General features: G+C 40.1%; 1 protein-coding gene across 6 annotated transcripts in view; it reads left to right on the forward strand.

Moving 5' to 3' along the window:
- The window catches only part of cntfr (ciliary neurotrophic factor receptor), a 244,636-nt gene that overhangs the window by 42,973 nt on the left and 195,017 nt on the right, over positions 1-6,646 (forward strand). For 4 of the 6 annotated variants that reach the window (XM_086187877.1, XM_086187874.1, XM_086187879.1 and 1 more), the window contains one exon: positions 6,206-6,246. The gene's annotated coding sequence lies outside the window, so the exon portion shown is untranslated. Of the gene's footprint in view, positions 1-2,137; positions 2,299-6,205; positions 6,247-6,646 lie in introns of all 6 variants that reach the window. The other 2 variants (XM_086187878.1, XM_086187876.1) reach the window with 1 other exon arrangement.

A 6,646-nucleotide genomic window follows, 5' to 3' on the forward strand; every position in this document is an offset into this window, starting at 1 on the left:
ACACAGGGACTCGAACCAGCAACCTATGTATAGGGCAACATAATAATGAGCCGGCTTTTTTGCAGAGCCATAACAACACTTAACCCTGGAAAAATCTTGAATATTCACATGTGCAATTTTCACAAGGATCAATTTTATTTATTTATTTATTTATTTTTAATTTTAGCACCTTAAAGAGGACCATAGGATAACAAATAAGTAAATAAAGACTTTATATTCTATTCTACAGATTCTTGCTGCACCACTGGGGCACCCCAGTGAGGTCCCGTATTTCTATGTCAGGACTTCAAGTTCCTAAAAAAGGCTGCTGTGAAAGACAAGCATGAGCAGCATGCGTCCCTTCACAGCAGCGTCAAACATGAAGCGTATGGCTTATTTTTTAGCTCAAATCGAAGTATTTGTGGATGCTGTTCATAGATAAAGAAGGCCTGAATTATGCCTGCCAATGTTCCTCTGTTGTTGTTGTTTTTTTTTTTAAATGGACATGTTTGGGTCCTTTTGATGTTTGTAGTTAGTTAATCTCCATTAACTTCATTAGCCACCTACATCGCCAGTCAAAGAGCCAGGAAAAATGTCTTTGTACATTCAAGATACCTATTTGTGAGTACCTGAAAGACAAAATACACTTTTTTGCTTTAACAATGTCTCTGACATCACGTACAGGTGTAGTTCTTCAGATCTAAAGGCGTTAATGTGCTATACGGAGAGAGGGCCATAGTTTGAGCTCATTCAAATAAAAGCTTGTTGGTGCTGAAGTGACAGACTAACAGAAACAGGCAAATGAATAAATGCAATCCCAGCTTTTGGCTGCTGGTTGCTGCAAATCCCCCCTTTTCCTGTAATCCTTTATCCCTGCAATGAAAACACAATACAGTGAAGACATCTGTTTGTAAAGTGCATTATGTACGGCCAGTAGACGTGGCAAACTGCCATGTCTACTTTACTGTCGCTGCATGAGCTTGATAACAAAAACACAAGGATTTAGTCTTTTTCATCCTCTAATTAGCATTTAGTTTCAGTATATTATATTTGAGAAATTGATACAAGTCCCATATTTGACCCATTATTAAGGAAATCATTCTCACTTTCATTGTGCATTAAAGGCCCTCCAGGTTGTCTGATTTAGCATTAGCTGACCCAAGATGAAAAAAGGTGGAGTTGCAGGCTGTCAGCCAAGCATGGCATAACATGGCCTGCTTCCAGACAAAATTTCAAATAATTGGATCACATTTTGAACAATGCTCCCGGTCTTGGTTTCTAATGGATTATTATGGGAGCAGGGCTTAAAGCAAAGAATAGTTGTGTGCCTGAAATGCATTTCAGGGTTGGAAGAAAGAATAGACAGAAAAGGGAATTCATGAAATTCAAAGGGAAAAATCACATAAGATGTTATAGCATATATTAGATAGATATATGTTGAAGAAACAACCCCCCCCCCCCCCCACACACACACACACAAAAGATACCAGTTTAAGATGACCAAGCCCTGTTTCTGATTAGTCGATCAAATAGAAATCCCCTAAACCTTGACACATTGTCAACTTCAACGGGAATCCATCACCTTTTATGTTTTTGGTTTGTTTGCTTTGTTGTTGTTTCAAATACGAGGATGGAATGAGTTTGTCATGATTTGATTTGAACTTAATGGCTCTTTAAAAACTGAACACTAAAATACGGAAGAGTATTAGGGCGACCCATTTGAAAAAAAAGTCAACATACAAAGTTGAGAATAAAGCCAAAATGTAATGTTGAGAAAAGATTTGACATGTAACGTCTTGAATGAATGTCTTGAATTCTCCTCCAAGCTTGTGCGGCTCATCCGTCGGAACAGTCGCAGTTTTCTGCCCTGTCTCTTCAAAGTCCTAATCCTGATAACTACAGTGTGTTTTTTAGTGAAAAGAGAAAGTATTTCTTTGTGACTTAAGCCAAGTCCGAAGTAAACTTTAACCAGTTCATGTACTGTAACTGCCTGCACAGCATTTTGTAGAAGCAGTCACATGCGCTGGTTGTTATCGTCTCAAAAGTTGGACTTTATTCTCAACATTGTGTTTCAGCTTCTTTTTCACCATTTCTACTTTTTCTCAAAGTGCACGATGAAAAAAAAAAACTGCTTCCTCTCATTTTATTTCTCTCATAGGTGGCCCTAATACTCCTCATATTGAAATCCTCCTGAACACGACTATTAAACATCCACAGACTTTTGAAGAGAAGATTTCAGCGTTAAAGCTAAAAAAAAACAATCAATCAAACAAACAAGAACCAGTACCTCTGACATTGGAGCCATCCCATCCAAACTAGGTTTGTGAAACAGCTCGTTTATTCTTGTTCTATCAAATTTCCAGCAGACTGTTCTGGGATTTCTGTTTCTGAACTGACAGCAGTGTGTTGCACTCTCTTTTGTTAAGTCAGTCCGGTTCACCCAGCAGCTGATCTTTTTCTCTCTGCATCAATGAATATTAAGTCAGCCAGAAAAAGATGATATTTTCTTTAACTGCATTAAAATGTCAAGGGATTAATTGGATGTTTTTTTTTGTTGTTGTTGTCGACACAGATACAGTAAAAAATAATGAACATAACATGGATACTATGTTTCATTTATGCATGATTTGAGATGCCAGGGTGTGCCTGAACTGTAGCAGGTAAATATGCAGCAGCAGGGTAAAAGGATATGCTGTATTATTCTTTGTAAATGCTATTTTTGAAAAGGCAGCAAATCTTTCACTTAACTGTTTTGATCATGGCCCATGTTTGCGCCACTTGAACGAGGTCAGACATCCTTGATTGTAACGTTCTGCCCCACTGAAGTGAAAGCCCTCCCATGCTGTGCTGCCACATGATTAAATATCATTAAACAGCAATGATACTTATGGAAATTGGATCGGGGTGATCTGCTATTATAGGGGTGTTGCACGGACACATGCTGAGTGTGTAATTAACAGCAAGTCTTTTCTCGCTGTTCATATTCACATCTCATCTATTTTAATCCCCCCTCTTTGTCTCTCATCGCTTCTGTATATTTAGCTCTTTAATTCTTTTTTTTTTTTTAGCTCAATTCTTTCTTTCTTTCTTGCATAATCACTCTCCGCACAGATAATTCGAGCCTGGCCAGCTAATACTGTGGCACTCTCAATGTTGAGCTGTGGAGACGCCGGAGGGATTTGTTTTTGCTGATATTTTTGTTATTATGTATGTGTTCTTCGCTGGTGTAAAAATCATGTCCTATCTGGAGGGTTCAAAAACTGCTTCATGAAAAAAGTGCAGCTGGTGACTAGAAGAGGGAGGGGAGACGAGGAGAGCAGCAGCTAGAAGAGGAAGAACTAAGAAACTAGAGAGCGAGAGGGAGTTGGAAAGAAAGTGCCGACTTGTCTAAATGATGTTTCACATGATATCAAGCCCTGCGATGTTGTTGCACCCAACTTTAACCTTATTTTCCCTCCTCAAGCCAGACAGGGAAAAAAACAAAACAAAAAACACCTTTCAGTTCCCGGCCTCTCTAGAGAAACTGAGGTGAACTGACGCAGCATGAAAACAGCAAGAAAATGGAAAAGAAGAAAAGAATGTATCCATGGGTAGAACTGTGTTAGTAGAAATTGACATTAAAACATTCCCATTTAAAAGTGGATACTGTGTTGAAAAAACTGACAGTGTTCAGCTCTCTGTATCATGTCCATAGGACATTTTGAAAATGAAAATATCAACAGATACCGACGTAGGTCAGATTGTTGCCTTGGTGACGTATCAAGCTCAAATTAGTATTCTTTTATCTGAAATAACAATAGGAAAAGAATTTAGGCTTTCAGAGTGTCTACGGAAAGCTTTTGTGGTGTTCTTCATGAGCTGGTGAGAAAGATACTACAGATGCAACACACACACACACACACACACACTGCAATTTTAGTGAGGGTTGTCTTTGCTTGTGACTCAGGAGTTGTACGTCACGGTGAGAGAGGTTCTGTTGCTACGACCTTGTGACTGAAGGAACCCTGAAACAGACATCATAAATACAGGACGACCGTCTCACAGTTATACTGCTGCTTCAGCTAAGTAGCTGATAGAAAAGCAGTGTGAGATCACGCACTGATCAGCGAGATCACACAGATATGCAAAGTTACAGTTCAGTGTTCGATTATTTTCTTTCAGTCTGATCCAAATTTTTCTGTCCTTTTATTTAGCTTTTTCCATATGCATGAGTGCCTCGATAGCAGGGGCTCACTTCTTGCTTAGTGGAATTATTGTTCATCATCGCTGCGACAACCAGATGCATGCGGATGATCACACAGCATGTCTGCTGACCTCGCTCCACCTTTGATTCAGTGTCCATGCATGAGATCGAGGGTCGGACCCAAGATCAGACAGTGCAGGTAGCAGTTGTTAGATGTTGCAACAATCTTAACTGTTATTAATGCACCATTATCATGAAGTGTTACCTTTTTCGCTAGTGACATTCTCAAATCAAACGCAAAGGAACACACGACAGAGTCTCTGTAAGCCTAGTTAAGGTAATCAATCCCCTTCGCCATTACTGTGTGAAATGATAAAACCCTTCAATCTTCCTGGTCTCAGACTTGATTCAGCATATCAAGTCTATTAAATTTTGATTCTTCACTTTCAAAAGTTCAATTTCAGGGCTCAACCCATTTCATTCGATTCAACATTCTCTGCTTAAATCTCCACTACTTTCTATTAATGGAGTTATTTAAGCTTTTATATTCGACCTCTTCATCAGGCCTGTGACGTGGCTGCGGCAACAGACGTTTTATAGCACAGACGATTTAGCTGATGTGCGTGGCACGTTAAGTTGCCGTGAAGCAGAACCTGCATGTGTGTGTGTATGTGTTGAGTGTGTGTGTGTGTAGCAGACAGTTTTAGAAGCGTGTAATAGGCTCACCTGTCCCTGCCTGGAGACTGATGGGCAGGTGGAGAGAATGGGAACCAGATGGAGATAGGCTGAGGGAAGGAGGAGAGACTGGTAGACTGCCTATGGGATGCATACATTTAGAGTTCCACATACACTGCCTGATGAAATAATTACCATTCAAGAATGAAAATAACAAGCATCGTGAGAGTAGATGGAAGAACATTTTTAATCATGAGATGCCTGGAGAGGAAATATTGCAAAACAAAATCATGACTTGCTTTGAGCCCCATTACAGTTTTCTAGTAGGAATGTTAACATTTCAACACGAGCAATCGTCAGATTTCAGTTGCTGGGGAGCTGCAGCCGATCCCAGCTGGACGGCTCTCTCAAGCTAATTCCTATCTGCATATGAATCGAGGATGTTAAAACAAGAGTCAAGATTTTGAGGCTTTAAGCATTCTTGCTTCGGTCAAATTGGTACTTACCAATCACATTTGCGTGGGTGTTAGTTCATGCATTAATGCAGTCTCTCAATTTTTAGATTAAATTTTAGCTTTAGTTTAGCTTTTAAATTGTGAAACAACCCGGTTGTCGATGTCATCTCTCAACTCAGCTCTGTAACTTTAATGATAAATTAATTTCTTTAGCCCTTTTAAAAAAAATAAGGTTTATAAAGTTCTTACAAACCAGAGGACCCAATAGAAGGCCAACAACAAGGCCAAACAAAACAGATGTTATCAAAGAAATGATTCATCGCTGATGGGTTTCTTTGCAATCGTGTCTGATATCTAAAACAGAACAGGGGTAATAATTTTGGCAAACAGCTGAATTCTTTTCCAGATAAGATTTTTGTATTTTGCAAACCCATAATTCCGGAACTAGAATACATCAATGGGTTTCACCAAAATGAATATGTAGTATCCTGTGCTAAAGTAGGGCTGCATGTAGGTCTTCTGCCCCCAGCATATCCAGTCCTTCCTTTTGCACCCAATATGCTGCAGCTTGCTCTCAATATGGAAAAATGATTTAACCATGTATATTGTACAGCAGCTACATTGCCCCGACTATTGAAACCATCTTTTGTGGGGCTTCTTGTATTGCCTGACTAACGTTAGCTGGGCTGCTCCTGCCACTGGTGGCGCTAGCATTGCTAAAGTCAATGGCAACAGTGCAGATGAATTGATGTGCGTTATGTCAGTTATTTTTAAGAAGACATGAGACGACAATGAGGTGGAATTGAGAGCAAGAAACGTTCACAACATGCTCATGTCTTCATATAATAGGTCTACTTTACGTTTGTTATGCTTCCTAGAGACTAGTGACCAACTGTGGCTTGGTTCTTCACAGGGTGAAGAGGAGGATCGTGCTGACGTTTCATCTTGTCCAAGGTAAGTTGACTTCTTTTGTATGAATTTACTCCAATTCTCATCTCGAGCGTTTCTGCTTTTCAGTTTTTTTTCTGGTCGGGTCTAGACTGTGGTGCTTTTTTGTGCAAGTGAGTGAAACCCTGCGTACGTGAGAAGAACAACTGTGTGTTTGATCATACAGCTTTGATTCCCAATCCTGAATCATTGCTAGATTGTAAGTCAAGAAACAAGCCCTGCCACCGCTTCAAAACTCCACGTTGAGAACCTTTGGCCTGCTAGTGTGGTGGTCTCTACTTTTCTGCCATGTCCTCAGCTGTATCTGGTTGCCGTGGTGACATGTTTGTGTCAGCAGTAGGAAGTGTGCGTGTGTGTGCGGCGGCGGGGCGTTGAAAGGACTCCGTGAAGGCAGATTGAGTTCCTG

This window comes from Aulostomus chinensis, chromosome 19 (genome assembly GCF_037954235.1).
Source record: "Aulostomus chinensis isolate RoL2024-O1b breed Wild chromosome 19, RoL_Achi_v1.0, whole genome shotgun sequence".
In the NCBI taxonomy this organism is placed as follows: domain Eukaryota; kingdom Metazoa; phylum Chordata; class Actinopteri; order Syngnathiformes; family Aulostomidae; genus Aulostomus; species Aulostomus chinensis.